At 40.7% G+C, this 20,425-nt stretch overlaps 1 protein-coding gene across 15 annotated transcripts in view; it reads left to right on the forward strand.

Moving 5' to 3' along the window:
* Positions 1-20,425, forward strand: part of LOC100661519 (myeloid cell surface antigen CD33-like) — a 109,277-nt gene that overhangs the window by 18,270 nt on the left and 70,582 nt on the right. The window lies entirely within an intron of this gene.

Here is a 20,425-nt window from a genome sequence, read left to right on the forward strand (position 1 = left end):
TGCCACTTCTTTTTACTGCACCCTATGTGTCCTTGTGGCACAGTGGTTAAGAGCTTGGCTGCTAACCAAAAGGTCACCAGTTCAAATCCACTAGCCACTCTTTGGAAACCCTAAGAGGCAATTCTGACACATGAGAGGGTCATCTTTTGTTCTGGGGACGTGGGAGCCTACTGTTCTGTAAAGGAAGCTGTTACAGAGTAAAGAGAAAAGTTAAAGAATGGGAGAAAATATCTGCAAATCATATATCTGACTACCGTCTTATATCCAGATTACATAACGGACTCTTAAAAAAAAAAAAAACCTAGCTAAAAATATAGGCAAAATATTTGATCATATACTTCACCAAAGAAGATAAACAGATGGCAAATAAGCACATTAAAATATGCTCAACATCATTTCCCATTAACCCGTTTCTGACGAGTCAATTCCAACTCACAGCAGCCCCGTAGGACAGGATAGAACTGCCCCATAGGGTTTCCAATGCTGTAAACCTTTTCGGAAACAGGCTGCCACATTTTTCTTCCACAGAGAAGCTGGTGATTTCAAACGGCCAAAATTTCGATTAGCAACTGATAACTCAACCACTGCTCCAGCAGGGCTCCTCTCATTTTCCATTAAAGAAATGCAAATTAAAACCAGATGTGAAACAGCTACACTTATTAGAGTGGCTAAAAAAAAATACAAACAAAACAAAAAAAAATTGTTTTTAACCCTGATTGTTTATGAGAATGTGGAGCAACCATGGAGAGAACCACCCAACTCAACATGTTCTGTGAGTCCTGGACTAGGATTCCCAGGTCCCAGAGGTCTTGGAGACAGGAGGGTTGGGGTTGGAGACACTTCATACTTTTGTCCTGGAAACATGGACCCTACTCCTCCTCTACTTCTGTGACTTCTGGGGAGAAAATGATTGCACTTACCTCCCCTTGATCACTGAAGAGGGAAATCCTCTCTTCCTATCCCAGATGCTCCGCAAAACCTGCCAATCAGCATCTTCCTAGGAAATAGCAGAGGTAGAAAGAGCCTCTCCTCCAGGGGGCTGTGACTGGAGGAGAGTCTCTGCCAGTTTGGGTCAGAGCTGGGCTGTTGAAGCTAAAAGGTAGGAGGTGGATGCTAGGATCAGACATAAGAAGCCCCTTCTAGCCTCTTCCCCCCAAATCCCAAATTGGCACTTTGCAGAGTACCAACAGATTCCTCCTTGCCCATCCCAAAGTTGCCCTTTATTTTCTTCCAGTTTCTGAACCTCTTTGGGTATTTTTACTGGGGACACTCAGCCCTCAGTCGTGGCCTCTCTCTGGAGCCCAGCACTCCATCCATTGCCCCTTTCCCGTTGACAATGGCATCTGGTCCTCTCACTGGACAGTGAGGTGTATGAGGGCAGGGAAGGCACCCACTGCTTATGACAGTGTTGAGGGGCAAGGCCCTCAGGACAGTGTTGAGGGCCAAGGTCCCTGGTCCCAGGTTTTGGGCTCTCAGGACGCAAGGCTAGCAGACTGGGCAGGGTCCAGGAGAAATCTCTGATTCTGATTTGAGGATCTGAGGACCTGCCACTTCCTGTCCCTTCTGGAGGCACAAAGAACCAGCTTTGAGCCCTGAGTGTTGGGACCAATGGAGACCAAGCAGAGAGACTCAGATATCCTTAGGTCTTGGGAAGGAGGATAATGTCTTTCAGCATTCCACTGTTCTCTCTCCATTCTCTCTGTCTCTCACTCACTCTCTCTTCTTCACTTGGGCTCTTTCTTTCCATTTCTCTCTCTCTGCATTTCTCTATCTGGTCCCCTCCATCTCTGTCCTCAAAACTCCCGAGATTCTGGGAAATGCCTCATCCCTTCCGATCCTGAAGGGCCAGACCCTGCGACTGCTCTGTGTTACTGACAGCAGTCCCTCTACAGAGCTGAGATTGCACCATGGCCTTTGTCTTAGTTATCTAGTGCTGCTGTAATGGAAATACCACCAGCGGATGGCTTTAACAAACAGAAATTTATTCTCTCACAGTTTAGGAGGTTAGAAGTTCTAATTCAGGGTGCCAGCTCCAGGGGAAAAGTGTAAAAATTGAATGGGGGACTTCCTCTAACTTCAGAAGGGGGATAGAGAATGAAGATAAACAGCCCAAAGCTGATTCCTACAAGGCAGAGGACAGACATGCCTCCTCTCTCCACCATCTTTACCAATTCTGACACCAGCCATTGCTCCCACAGAATTCTCTACTTCCCTCCTGGTTTAATAATTCATACCAGGGACATCATCAATGCTATGTTCCACCCATACTGGCCTTCTCACTCTCCCCAAGCAGAGCAAGCTTCTCTTATCAAAATTGTCCCTCAAGTGCATGTATCAACCTTCCCAACTGCTGCTCATCTTTTGAGTTATGGCTTTCATTTATATTTTTTAATTCTGACTAATGTGAACAGCAGAGTATTGGTGGTTTAATGGTAAAAATTCTCATTTTCCATAAGGGAGATCTAGGTTTGATTCTCAGCAGGTAATACACCTTATTTACAGCCACCACCTATTTCTCAGTAGTAATTTACATGTTGCTGCAGTGGATAAGTGCTCGGCTGCTAACTGAAAGGTTGGCAATTTGAACATACCCAGCAGTTCCTAGGTAGAAAGACTTGGTGATCTGCTTCTAGAAAGATTACAGCCTAGAAAAACCCTATAGAGCAGTTATACTCTGTTACATTGGGGTTGCTATGAGTCTAAATAGACTTGACAGCACTTAGCAGCAACAACATGATGCTGAACAGTTTTCAACAGAGCTTCCAGGCTAAATTGGACAAGGAAGAAAGGCCTGGTGAGCTACACCTGAAAATCAGCCAATGAAAACCCTATGGATCACAGTGGTCTGATCTGAAACCAATCATAGGATGTTGCAAGGGCAGTTAACATTTTGTTCCATTGTGCATGGAGTTGCCATGAGTTGGGTGCCAACTCAGTGTCAGCTAACAGCAGTAAAGTGGCAACACTGTAAAGTTTTGAGTACAGGGCCAGCAATCTCCCATGCATTCATCCAGCCCTTTATAAATATCTATCAGCTCCCATTTGCTAAACATTATTCTAGTGCTTGCATTGTATCTGTGGACAAATGTAAAATATCCCTGCTGTCAAAGGCTTACATTTAATGGGAAGGTGATATAAATAATGAACAAATAAATAGTGAAAATATACAGGAAATGTATATGCTATGGAGAGAAATGAAATGGCAGAATGGGAAGGAACGGTCCTGGGGGGTGAACAATGAACTTTGAACAAGCTTCTGAGGGAAGCGAAAGAGCGTGGTGTGAGAACAGAAGACATCATTAAGGACTCTAAGCAGAGGGAGCAGCAAGTGCTGAGGCTCTGAGGCTGGGGCATATCTGACATATTGGATAAGGACAGTGTGGCTGAAGGAGAGTTATGCATGGGTCAGAGCAGTGGTTAATGGCAGGTAGGAAATGAGATTTGAGACGCATGGAGACTGCAAATATTGCAGGATCTTTCAGACCACTGTCATCACTTATGTGTTTTGTGCGGAGTAGTGACAAGGGAATGAAATGGAATGCATAAACATCAATACCCTAGGCATTTGTGAGCTCAAATGGGCTGGTATTGGCCATTTTGAATCAGACAACCATATGAAGAGGAATGGCATCATGTTCATAATCAAAAAGAACATTTCAAGTTCTATCCAGAAGTACAACGCTGTCCATGATAGGCTAATATCCACAAAATCGCAAGGAAGACCAATTAACATGACTATTATTCAAATTTATACACCAACCACTAAGGCCAAAGATGAAGAAATCGAAGATTTTTACCAACTTCTGAATTCTGAAATTGATCAAACATGCAATCAAGATGCATTGATAATTACTGGTGATCAAAATGAGAAAGCTGGAAACAAAGAAGAAGGATTAGTAGTTGGAAAATATGGCCTTGGTGATAGAAACCATGCCAGAGATCACATGATAGGATTTTGCAGGACCAACGATTTATTCATCGAAGATACCTTTTTTCAACAACATAAATGGCAACCGTACACGTGAAATCAAATCCACTACCTCTGTGGAAAGAGACAATAGAAAAATTCAATATCATCAGTCAGAACAAGGCCAGGGGCCGACTGTGGAACAGACTATCAATCGCTCATATGCAAGTTCAAGTTGAAGCTGAAGAAAAGTAGAACAAGTCCACGAGAGCCAAAATATGACCTTGAGTATATCCCACCTGAATTTAGAGACCATCTCAAGAACAGATTTGACACACTGAACACTAATGACTGAAAACCACAGGAGTTGTGGCATGGCATCAAGGGCATTATACATGAAGAAAGCAAAGACAGGAAAGAAAGAAAAGACCAAAATGGATGTCAGAAGAGACTCCGAAAGCACAGCAGTGGTTAAGTAGGAATTCAGCTGCTAACCAAAAGATTGGCAGTTTGAACCCACCAGTTGCTCCTTGGAAACCCTATAGGGCAGTTCTACTCTGTACTGTAAGGTCACTCTGAGACAGAATAAACTCGACCGCAATGGGTATAGTCTCTGTTGAAACTATTCAAAATGCATTGTAGTGCAAAAGCAGCCATAGACAGTCTGCAAATTAATGTAGTTATTTTCAACAAGACTTTATTTACAAAAATAGACAACCCATGCCTTAGTTTGCTGATGCTCATTCTAGGTCATTCAGAATCTCACCTGTCAGATTTTAACCCATTAACCCCTCAAGCCATTCTCCAAGTACCCCATTCTAATGCATTCCCCGTTGTTTGCGTGCATCAGTGTCCTTCCTCCAGGAATGCCCATCACCATGTCATCATCTGGCTAAAGCTTTTCTTTCAAAATTAGCTCAAAAATAGATGTCTGGTGGAGGGAAGCAAGAACTCCCAATCTTCCTTCTATATTATTATTATCAAAATAATAAAAATAGTTTATAATGGGTTAACAAAAGGTGGTATATACACACAATGGAATATTATGCAGCCATAAAGAGAAATGAAGTCTTGATGCATGTCACAACATGGATGAACCTTGAAAACATTATGCTGAGTGAAATAAGTCAGTCACGATAGGACAAATACAGTATGATCTCACTTATATGAAATAAACAAATATATAGAAACCAAAGCTTGTCAGTGGTTACCGGATGTTAAGAGGGAGGGTGAAAGGGGAAATTTTTGTTTAGGGAGCAATGAATTTATGCTACTGGCGATTGGATATTTTGGAAAAGAACAGAGACAATGGTGGTAAAACGTGAAAAATGTAATCAACGTCATTGAATTGTAAATTTGGTAACTGTATTGGAGAAAGTTTTGGTGTGCATTTTTTCACCGCACTAAAGAAAAGCTTTAAGAAAAAAAGCAATTTAAGCAAATAGCAAAAAATTCACCAGTAGCTGATTAGCGTCTGGGGTCTTAAAAGCTTCCGAGTGGCTATCTAATATACTCCACTGGTCCCACCCCGTCTAGAGCAAGGAGAATGACAAAAACAAAAGACGTAACGGAAATATTAGTCCAAAGGAATAATGGACCACAATTACCACAATCTCCACCAGACTGAGTCTAGCACAACTAGATGGTGTCTGGCTACCATCACCAACTGCCCTGAAAGGGATCACAATACAGGGTCCCAGACAGAGCTGGAGAAAAATGTAGAACAAAATTCTAACTCATGAAAAAGATCAGACTTACTGGCCTGACTGAGACGGGAGAAACCCCGAGAGTATGGTACCTCCCTGGGTACCCTTTCAGCTCAGTAATGAAGTCGCTTCTGAGGTTCACCCTTCAGCCAAAGATTAGGCAGGCCCATAAAACAAAACGAGACTAAATGGGCACACCAGCTCAGAAGCAAGGAAGAAAAGGCAGGAAGAGACAGGAAAGCTGGTAACGAGGGAACTCAGGGTTGAGAAGGGGAGACTGTTGACATGTTGTGAGGTTGGCAAGCAATATCACAAAACAATATGTATATTAATTGTTTAATGAGAAACTAATTTGCCCTGTAAACTTTCATCTAAAGTACAATTAAAAAAAAAATTCACCTCTAGCCTCCAAACCACAATAGATATAAGCCATGATGACATGCCTTCAGAAAGTTCCCCTGAAATAAAGAAATTGAAGTTTCTGGTGTGGTGTAAAAGTCCTCCGATACCTAAACCCACTCCCCATACCCCTGGAGGAATATAATAATGAATATTTGAAACAGGCTTCTGTTTTCTAGTAATGGCGGGCTGGGCGATAAGAATCAAACCTACTAATGAAAACATTAAAAATTGATAATTAAAATTCCATTACAGGCTACTGCTCCACCCCAGTAAACAAACCTAGGGCCCTGGGTGGCACAACTCTTAAGTGCCTGACTACTAGCTGTAAGGTTGGTGGTATAAACTCACTTGGGAGACAGCCTAGCTATCTGCCCCTGAAAGGTCACAACCTTGACAACCCTCTGCATACATGGTGTCACAATGAGTAAGAATTGACTTGGCAACAACTCACAACAACAGCAGCTAACTTAAAAGTTGATGGTTCAAACTCACCCAGTAGTACCATGGAAGAAAGACCTGATGATCTGCTTCCATCAAGTTACAGCCAAGAAAACACTATGGTATACAGGTCTACTCTGTAGCACTCGTTCCCATGAGTCAGAATCGAATCAGTAGCAAAGGGTTTTTTTTGGGCAGGAGTTGTTTTTTATTTGTTTTCCCTTCTAAACACAATTACGAACCCTGGAAATAGTGTAAGAGACCACTGAAGGAGAATTCTGGAAAGTGGTAAGAAAATAATGAGCTTGTTTGGGACCCCAGGAGTGGAGGAACAGCACAACAGCAGGGGATCTTGACTCCCCTACCCAGCAGAGGAAGGCCACCAGACCCACTGTTTCCCAACTCCTGACCTAGGAACAGAAAGCACACGAATGAGCTCACTCCTCGCCCAGATTGAACAAGAGCCCCTCTAGCAACATCAGAGGAATTCAACATGGATCATTTGGGAGCTACGCCAGAAATAAGGTGCTAGAGGAAGTACCTTCCTTCCTCACTGGACTGAAACTTCCGTTTTCCACCAAGAGATACTGGGGCAGGTGGGCAGAACCAGCAAGAGGGACAAAGGTACAGAAGTGGCTTAGTTCAGGAAGCCTCTTTGTCCCTGTGGGTATAAAAACACTCCTCTCCTGTCTAGAGATACTAGGGATGGAGGGCAGAACTGGAGGAAAAGATCCAAGTACAACCAGGAGCCCAGCCCAGGAAGTTTTTCATTCCCACAGGGCTCAGGACTCTCCTCCCTTGCTCAGAGACACTGGAACAGCCAGGAGTCACCAGTAGGGGGATCCTACCAAGACTCTCCCTCACCAGGAGACACCTAGTGGTCAGGCCTGGGAAATTCCTTCTGCTTCCTCAGGCAGCACAGCCTGGGACTTGTGGAAGCCCCAGAAACGTCAGATAAACCAAGAAAACCAAAATAACACTGCGATTGGACCAAGACCTACATGTTAAATGTAAACAGAGTGACTGCCTACTAAAATAAAAGATGGGAGTAGGACCTAGAGTCTCCTAATATAACAGACAAAATATCCAGGTACAATTGAAAATCACTCGTGCCAAACAAACAAAAAACCAAGCAAGAAAATCACAACTTGAATGAGGAAAGACAATCAACTGACATCAAGACTAAAATAAACAGGATGTTGAAATTATCTGACAAGGATTTTAAAGCTGTAGTAGGCCCCAGGTGGCACAAACAGTTAAACACTTCAGCTTGTAACCAAGAGGTTTGTAGTTTGAATCCACCCAGAAGTGCCTTAGAAGAAAGGCTTGGTGATCTCCTTCTGAGAGGTCATAGCCCATTGCAAACACTATGGAGCACAGTTCTGCTCTGACACAAATGGGCCGCCGTGAGTCAGAACTGGTTTGGTCTTGTGTTTCTTTTGTTTCGTTTTTAATGAGCCAGCAGTGTTACCAGCACTTGGAATACATACGTCACTGAACAAAACAGAGCTCAGTGCTACCAACCCAGCTTATTTTCCAAGAGGGGGAGACATACTACAGAAAAACAACCAAGCATTGTAATAAATAAATTCAGAATATAACGTTTTCAAAAGTGATAAAAAGAAAGAGCAGATTAAGGGAAATCGGGCCTACTGGGGGTGGAGGGGAGCATGCCCAGTATTAACAAGTGTGACCAGAGTAGGCTTCATGGAGATGGTGAGATGTAAGCAAAGACTTAAGGAGACCAGGGAGTAAGCAAAACAGTTATCTTAGGAAGAGCTGTCTGAGCAAAGACCCTAAGTTTCCAAGGAAGATCCAGGAACAGCAAGAAGGTCACGTGATAGGAGTGGATTGGATGAAGGAAGAATGATGAGGGAGGAAGGAACTCAGGGACCAGGTTGTGCAGAGCCTCGTGCCCACTTTAAGGAGCACGGCATCATTGTCAGTGAGATAATACCCAAAGCATAATGTCCTAGTTATCTAGTGCTGCTGTAACAGAAATACCACGAGTTGGTGGCTTTATTGAACAAACAGGAATTTATTTTCTAACAGCTTAAAATATAAAATAAAAGTGTTGCTTCAAGTCAATTCTGACTCATATGGACCCTATGGGACAGAGTAGAACTGCCCCATGGGGTTTCCCAGGCTACAGTCTTTAGAGATGCAGATCACCAGGTCTTTCTCCCATGGAGCCGCTAGTGGGTTGGGACCACAGTCCTTTTGGTTAGTTAGCAGCTGAGACTTAACTACTGTGCCACCAGGGCTCCTTATGTGTTCATTACCACAGGAAAAAGACTGGAAGGAAATTCGCCCACATGTTCATTACTATGGGTGGCAGGATTTGTGGGTTTCAATTTAAGCAGCAGTATTTTATACAAGTGTCTAATATTTCTGACCCTCAGTTTTCTCCTTTGCCAAATGTGAATACCAGTCACACACTGTTTTTCTGTGAGCGTGGAATGAAGCCAGGTATTTGAAGAAGCAGTACAGTCATGTCCCAAGGAGCTCTGGTGGTTCAATGGTTACATGCCCAGCTGCTAACCAAATGGTTGACAGTTCTAATCCACCAGCCGCTCCATGGCAGAAAGATGTGCCAGTCTGCTTCCATAAAGATTACAGCCTTGGAAACCATATGGGGCTGTTGTACTCCATCCTATACTTTCCTATGAGTTGGAATCAATTCGACAGCAATGTGTTTGGGATATGGTTACAGTCAATCCCCAATTCACATGCCTCTGCCTCCAGGCAGGAGTCTCACTTCTTCCTCTGGGCTCCAACAGCCTTGTCTTCCCCCGTGTCAGGCCTGGTCATGCTGGGATGTGACGGGGTCTCTGACTCTTCCCACCCCTCCAGGGTGACAATGTTAACCTTTACCTAAGACTTGTGCTACTGGAGGTTCCCTGGGTGGCACAAATGCTTTGTGCTCTACTACTAACTTGTTCTCCCATATGTCTGTCAGTTTGTCATACTGTGGGGGCTTGCATGATGCTGTGATGCTGGAATCTATGCCAACGGTATTCAAATATCAGCAGGGTCACCCATGGCAGAGAGGTTTTAGCTGAGATTCCAGACTAAAACGGGCTATGAAGAAGGGTCTGTGGCAAAACTGGATATCCATCTGCAAAAAAATGAGACAAGACCCATACTTCCCACCATGCACAAAAACTAACTCAAAATAGATCAAAGATGTAAATATAAAATCTAAAATGATAAAGATCATAGAAGAAAAAATAGGAACAATGCTAGGAGCCCTAATTCATGGCATAAACAGTGTACAAAACATTACTGGCAATGCACAAACACCAGAAGAGAAACTAGATAACTGGGAGCTCCTAAAGATCAAACACCTATGCTCATCCAAAGGTTTCACCAAAAGAGTAAAAAGACTACCTACAGACTGGGAAAAAATTTTAGCTATGACATTTCTGATCAGCGCCTGATCTCTAAAATCTACATGATACTGCAAAAACTCATCAACAAAAGGACAAATAACCTAATTAAAAAATGGGCAAAGGATATGAACAGGCACTTCACTAAAGAAGACATTCGGATAGCTAACAGATACGTGAAGAAATACTCATGATCATTAGCCATTAGAGAAATGCAAATCAAAACCACACTGAGACTCCATCTCACTCCAGCAAGGCTGGCATTAATCCAAGAAACACAAAATAATAAATATTGGAGAGGTTGTGGAGAGACTGGAACACTTACACACTGCTGGTGGCAATGTAAAATGGTACAACCACTTTGGAAATTGATTTGGCACTCCTTTAAAAAGTAAGAAGTAGAACTACCATATGATCCAGCAATCCCACTCCTTGGAATATATCCTAGAGAAAAAAGAGCCTTTACACAAACAGATATATGCACATCCGTGTTCATTGCAGCACTGTTTACAATAGCAAAAAGATGGAAGCAGCTAAGATGCCTGTCAAGGGATAAATGGGCAAATAAATTATGGTATATTCACATAATGGAATACTGTGCATCAATAAAGAACAATGATGAATCCATGAAACATTTCATAACATGGAGGAATCTGGAAGGCATTACACTGAGTGAAATTAGTCAGTTGCAAAAGGACAAATATTGTATGAGACCACTATTATAAGAACTCAAGAAATAGTTTAAACAGAGAAGAACACATCCTTTGATGGTTACGAGAGTTGGGAGGGAGGGAGGAAAAGGGGTATTCACTAATTAGATAGTAGACAAGAACTATTTTAGGTGAAGGGAAAGGCAGCACACAATATAGGAGAGGTCAGCACAACTGGACTAAACCAAAAATAAAGAAGTTTCCTGAATAAACTGAACACTTTGAAGGCCAGAATAGCAAGGCCGGGTTTGGGAACCATGGTTTCAGGAGACATCTAGGTCAATTGGCATAATAAAATCTATTAAGAAAATATTCTGCATCCCACTTTGGAGAGTGAGTCTGGGGTCTTGAACGCTAGCAAGCGGCCGTCTAAGATGCATCAATTGATCTCAACCCACCTGGAGCAAAGGAGAATGAAGAATACCAAAGACACAAGGTAATTATGAGCCCAAGAGACAGAAAGAGCCACATAAACCAGAGACTACATCAGCCTGAGACAAAAAGAACTAGATGATGTCCAGCTACAGCTGATGACTGCCCTGACAGGGAACACAGCAGAGAACTCCTGAGGGAGCAGGAGAACAGTAGGATGCAGACCCTAAATTCTCGTAAAAAGACCAGACTTAATGGTCTGACTGAGACTAGAAGGACCCCGGAGGTCATGGTCCCCAGACCTTTTGTTAGCCCAAGACAGGAACCATTCCCAAAGCCAGCTCTTCAGACAGGGATTGGACTGGACGATAGGATAGAAGATGATACTGGTGAGGAGTGAGATTTTTGGATCAAGTAGACACATGAGACTATGTGGGCAGCTCCTGCCTAGAGGAGAGATGAGAAGGCAAAGGGAGTCAGGAGCTGGCTTAATGGACACAAAAATAGAGGGTGGAGAGAAGGAGTGTGCTGTCTCATTAGGGGGAGAGCAACTAGGAGTATAGAGCAAGGTGTATATAAATTTTTGTATGAGAGACTGACTTGATTTGTAAACTTTTACTTAAAGCACAATAAAAATGAAACAAAAAAAAAAGGATCTGGCTGTCTATTTCTGAAAAGAATTAGCCAGTGAAAACCTTATGAATAGCAGCAGAACATTGTCTGTTGTACTGCCGGAAGATGAGCCCCTCAGGTTGTAAGGCACTCAAAAGACAACTGAGGAAAAGCCGCCTCCTCAAAGTAGAGCTGACCTTAATCATGTGGATGGAGTCGAGTTTTCGGGACCTTCATTTGCTGAGGTGGCGGGGCTCAAAATGAGAAGAAAGAACTGCAAACATCCATTAATAATTGGAGCTAGGAAAGTACAAAATATGAATCTAAGAAAATTGGAAAACAACAAAAATGAAATGGAATGCATAAACATTGATATCCTAGGCATTAGAGAGCTCAAATGGACTGGTATTGGCCATTTCGAATCAGACAATCATATGGTCTACTATGTCAGAAATGACAACTTGAAGAGGAATGGGACTGCATTCACCGTCAAAACAAGAACATTTCGAGATTGATCCTGAAGTATAACCCCGTCAGTGATAGGCCAATATCTATACGCCTACGAGAAAGACCAGTTAATACTATTATTATGCAAATTTGTGCACCAACTACTAAGGCCAAATATGAAGAAATTGAAGATTTTTACCAACTTCTGCAATCTGAATTGATTGAACATGCAGTAAGGATGCATTGATAATTACTGGTGATTAAAATGAGAAAGTCAAAAACAAAGAAGGATTGGTAGTTGGAAAATATGGCCTTACTGAAAAAAATGATGCCATATATCTCATGATAGAATTTTGCAAGGCCAAAGACTTCTTTGCAAATACCTTTTTTCAACAACATAAATGGCAACTATACATATGGATCTTGCCAGGCGGGAAACACAGGAATCAAATCAACTACTTCTGTGGAAAGATCTGATGAAAAAGCTTAATATCATCATTCAGAACAAGGCCAGGAGGTGACTGTGGAACAGACTACCAATTGCTCTTATGCAAGTTCAAGTTGAAGCTGAAGAAAATTAGATCAAGTCCACAAGAGCCAAAGCATGACCTTGAGTATATCCTACCTGAATTTAGAGACCAACTCAGGTATAGATTCGACACATTGAACACTAATGACTGAAGACCAGAAGAGTTGTAGAATGACATCCAGGGCATCATACAGGAAGAAAGGAAGAGGTTGTTTAAAAGACAAGAAAGAAAAAAAGACCAAAATGGATGCCAGAAGACACACTGAAACTTGCTCTTGAATGTTGAGTAGCTAAAGCAAAAGGAAGAAATGATGAAGTAAAACAGCTGAACAGAAGATTTCAAAGGGCAGCTTGAGAAGTCAAAGTAAAGAATTATAATGAAATGTGCAAAGACCTGGAAGATAGAAAACCAAAATGGAAGAATACACTCAGCATTCCTCAAGCTCAAAAACTGAAGAAAAAAAATCAAGCTTCGAGTTGCAATGTTGAAGGATCCTACGGGGAAAATATTAAATGACACAGGAAACATCAAAGAGGATGGAAGGAATACACAGAGTCGTTATACCAAAAAGAATTGGTCTGTGTTCAAGCATTTCAGGAGGTAACACATGATCAGGATTCGATGGTGCTGAAGGAAGAAGGCCAAGCTGCACTGAAGGCATTGGCAAAAAAACAAGGCTCCGGGAATTGATGGAATATCAGCTGAGATGTTTCAACAAATGGATGCAGAACTGGAAGCGCTCACTCATCTATGCCAAGGAATTTGGAAGACAGCTACCTGGCCAACCGACTGGAAGAGATTCATATTTATGCCTGTTCCCAAGAAAGGTGATCCCACTGAAGGCAGAAAATATGAAACAATGCTGTTAATATCACATGCAACCAAAATTTTGCTGAAGATCATTCAAAAGCAGGCTGCAGCAGTACATGGACAGGAAACTACCGAGAATTCAAGCTGGATTCAGAAGAGGATGTGGAGCAAGAGATAGCATTGCTGATGTCAGATGGGTCCTGGCTGAAAACGGAAAACCAGAAAGATGTTTATCTGTGTTTTATTGACTATGCAAAGGCACTCGACTGTGTGGATCATAACAAATTATGGACAAAATTTCTAAGAATGGGAATTCCAGAACAATTAATTGTACTCGTGAGGAGCCTGTACATGGATTAAGAGGCAGTCGTTGAAACAGAACAAGGAGATACTGCGTGGTTTAAAATCAGGAAAAGTGTGTGTCAGGGTTGTATCATTTCAGGATAGTTATTCAATCTGTATATAGTCCAGCTTCTCCAATTATTTGCTCAGCATAAAGATTGGATTTCCCACCCCCCACTTTTCTTCCCCCCAGCTCAGCCACTTCTGCTTTCTGCTTGGCCAGGTTTCTCCCTGCCCACTCTAGCCGGCTCCTTGAGTGCCATTTGTTTGTTGCTGGAAGACACTCACCACCTCCCACTCCTTTCTCTAAAACACCTGGATCCGAGTGCTGTCTTTCCTTGAGACACTGTGAAGCGCAGCTCCCCAGCCCACACTGTCAAGCTGGTGAGGTCCCTGGAACTTTTATGTTTGTTTGTTTTTTCCTTTGTTCTGTTTTATTTGTTTGTTTTCTTTTTCTTTTCAGGAATAGACAGCCCCTTCTTACCAGGCTGTACTGCTTATCTTGGGGGCCCCTTCCCCAGTCTGTGCAGCTGTGTAGGTAGGATCCTGGAGGCATTTCTTTTCTCTCTCTCTCTCTCTTTTCTTTTTTGTCTTTCTACACTTCTTGGTTTTTCATCTCTCTGTACTTACCTTCCTTTCCTGTCTCCTGAATACCTTGCACTGTGTGACATCTCTACCCCTTCTAGCCGGGCTGTACTGCACGACCTGGGAGCCACTGCCCTAGTCTTCATAGCTGCAGTGGTGGCGTCCCTGGGGGCCTTTCTTTCTTTTCTAATTTGTATTTATTTGTTTTTCTTCTTCCATTTTTCTTTTTTTTTTCTTCATTTCTCAGAGTCTCATCTCTCCACTCCAATGGCAAGCTCCCTTAGCACTCTTTTTATTGTCTGTTTGTTTTTGGCTCCCATTTCTGTCACCTCTCCTCTTTCTGACACCAGTCTTAGTTCCACACGTCAGAATTTTTCCCTTCCTTCCTGCCTACCTGCACTTTGCTCTGAGCATCGCACATCTCAGCAGCATAGGCAGAGCCTACAGCGTTCCCGGCCCACCTCATTGACCCTAGTATGTGCCACAAACAACCCATCCCAGCCCCCCCCATCATATAGATCTGCACTGCTGCACCATAGCAGAGTGACAGGTCCTGCCCATTGGACAAGGAAGTGAAAAGTATTGTGCCCACAGATGAGCAAACAACAAAGAATGCACAGACCACCTGCTCAGACATAACCAAGGAAACAAAAGAGCAGGGAGAAAGAAACAAGTCTACAATCATTAAAGAAATAACTACTGAATGTCCCAAAGACAGCAGAAAATATCAAAACATATAAAAAACAGAACAGGATGGTTTCAGTAGGTGTCCAAAATAAAACACTAGATGACTTTCCAGTAGAAGAAAAAGCACTAGAACTACCTTATAAGGAATTCAAATCTTTAATACACAGAACAATCCAAGAGATGAAGCAAAAGGAGGAAAAAATAGACAAATTCATGGAAAAGGCAGACGAATTTGTGGAAAGTACAGACAAAAAATGGAAGAATTCAGGAAAATAATACAGGAACAAAATGTCAAAATAAATTCATAACTAGAAATCGGACAAAAACAACAATTAGAAATCAAAAAGAGGAACAACAAGATTTCAGAAATGGACAGTGTCGTAGAAGGGCTGTCGTAGCAGGTTGGAAACGTTGGAAGACAGGATCAGTGAAATTCAAGACAAACACTTGGATACAACTCTGTTTGAGGAAAAATTAGAATAAAAGAATGAAGAAAAAGCAGGAAACCCTGAGAATTAGGTGGGTTGCAATCAAAAGCAAAAATCTGCAAATGATCAGAATTCCAGAAGAGAAAAAGAAAACACAGAGAGGATCATTAAAGAATTGCTGGCAGAAAACTTTTCTAATATCATGAAAGATGAAAAGCTGACCATCTAAGAAGCTCAACAAACCCCATATAGGGTAGATACCAAAAGAAAATCACCAAGGTATATCATAATCACACTCACTAAAACCAAAGACAAACAACGAGTCCTGAGAGCAGCTTCAAAAAAATGAAAAGTCACATATAGAGGAGAAACAATAAGACTAAACTCTGATTATTTGGCGGAAACCATATAGGCAGGAAGGCAATGGGGTAATATATATAAAACCTTGAAAGAAAAAAATTGCCAACAAAGAATGATATATCATGCAAAACTCTCATTTAAATATGATGGTGAAATTAGGGCATTTCCAGATAAACAGAAATTAAAGGAATATGTAAAAACCAAACCAAACTTTCAAGAATTATTAAAGAGAGTCCTTCAGCCTGGGAACAAACAACATCAGAAGGCAGCCTGAATCTAGGATGCAAGATTGTACATAACCATATACCATCCTGGGAAATGAACTCTCAAGGACTATCCAAAACCAAAAGAATTACAATAGGGAACCAGAGAGGTTAATCTGTAAGTGACAACAACGCCAGAACAATAAAAAGGGAATAAATAGTGTAGGTATACAGCTTTCTAAGGGAGAGGAAGGCAAGATGATACCAGGTAACAATAGACACGTTCAAACCTGGGCAGATAAGGGTAAATTTCAAGACAACCACAAAGAAAGTTAATGAACCTACTCACCAAAGTAAAGAAGAGAAACATAAAGTCTTGGCAAAAACAAAAGAAATGAAAAAAACAAAAATCCACACACAAAAAGAATTCAGCACAGGAGAGTAAAAGGAACAAAGAAAATCTGAGCACCACAAAAAAAAGGCACTACAAAATGATAGCAATAAACTCATGCCTATCAATAATAACACTGAATGTAAATGACATAAATGCACCATAAAGAGACAGAGAGTGACAGAATTGATTTAAAAAACAAGATCCATCAATATGCCATCTACAAGAGACACACCTTAGAAACAAAGATGTCAATTTATTAAAAATCAAAGGATGGGAAAAAATATATCAAGCAAACAGCTACCAAAAACAAGCAGGAGGGGCAATACTAATCTCAGATAAAACAGACTTTAAAACAAAATCCACCATAAAGTGCAAAGAAGGGCATTATATAATGACTAAAGAGATAATTCACCGTGAAGACACAACCATAATAAATATCTATGCACCCAATAACGGGCTCCAAAATATAAAACAAGCTCTAACAGCACTGAAAAGAGAAACCGACAGTTCCACAACAATAGTACAAGACTTCAACACACCACTCTCAGTAAAGGACAGAACATCTAGAAAGAAACTCAACAAAGATACAGAAGATCCAAAGGCTACAATGAGCCAACTTGACCTCATACACATAGATAGAACACTTGACCCAACAACTGCAAAGTACACATTCTTTTCCAAAGCACATGGAATGTTCTCCAGAATAGACTGTATCTTTGGCCACAGAGCAACCCTCAAAACAATCCAGAATATTGAGATAATACAAAGTATTTTCTCTGACCACAACACTATCAAGGTAGAAATTACAACAGTAAAAACAAGGGGAAAAAAAACCAATTGCATGGAGACTGAATTACATCCTGCTTAAAAACCACTGGGTAATAGAAAAAATCAGAGATGGAATAAAAAAAATCCTAGAATCAAAAGAGAATAAAAACACATCATACCAAAACTTTTGGGACACAGCAAAGGCAGTGCTCAGAGGTCAGTTTATAGCAATAGATGCACACATCGAAAAGGAAGAAAGGGACAAAATCAAAACACGAACTATACAACTAGGATAGAAAGAGAACAGCAAAAGAAGCCCACAGCGACAAGAAGAAAGGAGATAATAAAGACTAGAGCAGAAGTAAATGAGAGAGAATAGAAAAACAACAATCAACAAAAGCAAACGCAGGTTCTTTGAAAGGATCAACAAAATTGACAAAACACTGGCCAAACTGACAAAAGAAAAACAGGAGAAGATGCAAATAACCCAAATAAGAAAAGAAATAGGGGACATTACAACAGACTCAACTGAAATAAAAAGGATCATAATAGAGTATTATGAAAAACTATATTCCAACAAACTTGAAAACCTATCAGAAATGGATAAATTTCTAGAAACACACTACCTACCCAAACTAACACAAAATGATGTTGAAAATACGAACAGACCCATAACAAGAAAAGAGATTGAAAGGTAATTTTAAAAACTTCCAACCAATAAAAAGCCCTGGCCCAGATGGCTTCACTGGAGAATTTTACCAAACATTCAGAGAAGAGTTTATGCCAGTACTACTCAAATTATTTCAAAACACAGAAAAGGAAGTAACACTTCCAAATTCATTCTATGAAGCCAGCATAACCCTGGTACTAAAATCAGGCAAAGACACCACAAAAAAAGAAAATCACAGACCAATATTTTTCATAGAATATAGATGCAAAAATTCTTTTAAAAAATTCTGGCCAATAGAATTCAGCATCATATTTAAAAGAAAAAAAATCACAACCAAGTAGGGTTCATACTAGATATGCAAGGGTGGTTCAACATTACAAAATCAATCAACGTAATCCATCACATAAATAAAAGGAAAGTATCACATGATCATCTCAAAAAAAAAAAAGCAGAAAAACGGCATTTGACGCAGTCCAGCACCCATTCCTGATAAAAATTCACAATAAAACAGACATAGAAGGGAAATTTCTCAACATAATAAAGGGCACCTATGCAAAACCAACAGCCAACATCATTCTTAATGGAGAGAGGCTGAAAATATTACCCTTGAGAACAGGAACAAGACAAGGATGCCCTTTACCACCACTCCTCTTTAACATTGTGCTGAAAGTCCTAGCTAGGGCAATGAGGCAAGAAAAAGAAATAAAGGGCATCCAAATTGGTAACGAAGACGTTAAACTGTCCCTATTTGCGGATGATATGATACTATGCATAGAAAACCCAAAAGACTCCAAGAGAAAACTACTGGAGCTAATAGAAATATTCAGCATATTAGCAGGATACAAGATAAACACACAAAAATCAGTTGGATTTCTATACAGCAATAAAGAGAACAATGAAAAGGAAATCAGGAAAACAATACCATGTATAATAGCCCCTAAAAAAATAAAATACTTAGGAAGAAATCTAACCAGGGATTAAAAGACCTGTACAAACAAAACTACACAACACTACTTCAAGAAAGCAAAAGAGATCTACATAAATGGAGAAACATGCCATGCTCATAGATATGTAGACTCAACATTGTGAAAATGACGATTCTACTTAAAGCAATTTACAAATACAATGCAATCCTGATCCAATTTCCAACAACATTCTTTAAAGAGATGGAAAACTAATCATTAACTTTATATGGAAAGAGAAGAAGTCCTGGATAAGTAAAGCCCCACTGAAGAAGAATAAAGTAGGAGGACTTGCACTACCTGACCTCAGAACCTACTACAGCTGTGGTAGTCAAAACAGCCTGGTGCTGGTACAATGACAGATACATTGACCAATGGAACAGAATTGAGAACCCAGATGTAAATCCTTCCACCTATGGTCACCTGATCTTTGACAAGGCCCCAAAGTTCACCAAATGTTGAAAAGACAGTCTTTTTAACAAATGATGCTGGCAAAACTGGATGTCCATCTGCAAAAAAATGAAACACAGGGTCCATACCTCAAACCATATACAAAAACTAATTCAAAATGGATCAAAGACCTAAATATAAAGCCAAAAACTATAGAGTTCATAGAAGAAAAAATAGGATCAACGCTAGAAGCCCTAATACACGGCATTAACAGGATACAAACCATAACTAAGAACACAAAAATTTCAGAAGATAAACTAGATAACTAGGATCTTCTAAAAATTAAACACTTATGCTCATCAAAAGACTTCACTAAAGGAGTAAAAGGAGAACCTTCAGACTGGGGGAAAAAATTGGCTATTACAAATCAGACAAAGATCTAATCTCTAAAATCTACAAGAAAATCCGACACCTCTACAACAAAAAGACAAACAATCCAATTAAAAAATGGACAGAGAAAATGGACACTTCACCAAAGAAGACATTCAAGAGGCCAACAGACACATGAGGAAATGCCATTAGAGAAATGCAAATCAAAACCACAATGAGATACAATCTCACCCCAGCATTACTTGCACAAATCAATAAAACAGGAAATAACAAATGTTGGAGAGGCTGCAGGGAGATTGGAGCCCCTAAGCACTGCTGGTGGGAATGCATAATGATAAAACCATTTTTGGAAAACAATATAGCACTACCTTAGAAAGCTAGAAATAGAAATGTCATATGATCCAGCAATCCCACTCCTGGGAATATATACTAGAGAAATAAGAGTCATCACAGGAATAGACATATGCACACTCATGTTTATTGCAGCATTGTTTACAAAAGCAAAAAGATGGAAACAACCTAGATGCCCATCAACAGATGATGGATAAACAAACTATGGTACATACATACAATGGAGCACTTTACTCAACAATAAAGAGCAATGATGAACCTGTGAAGCATCTCATAACATGGATGAATCTGGAGGGCATCATGCTGAGTGAAATAAGTCAATCACAAATGGACAAATATTGTATGAGACCACAACTCTAAAAACTCATGAAAAGGTTTACACACAAAAAGAAACAATCTTTAATAGTTACGAGGGAGGGAAGGGGGGATGGAAAAACACTAAATAGACAACAGGTAAGTGGTTACCATGGTGAAGGGTAATATAGTACACAACACTGGGGAAGCCAACACAGTTTGCCCAAGGCAACGTCATGGAAGCTCCATAGACTCATTCTAACTCCCTCAGGGACCGA

The sequence above is a fragment of the Loxodonta africana genome, chromosome 11 (assembly GCF_030014295.1).
Source record: "Loxodonta africana isolate mLoxAfr1 chromosome 11, mLoxAfr1.hap2, whole genome shotgun sequence".
Taxonomy (NCBI): domain Eukaryota; kingdom Metazoa; phylum Chordata; class Mammalia; order Proboscidea; family Elephantidae; genus Loxodonta; species Loxodonta africana.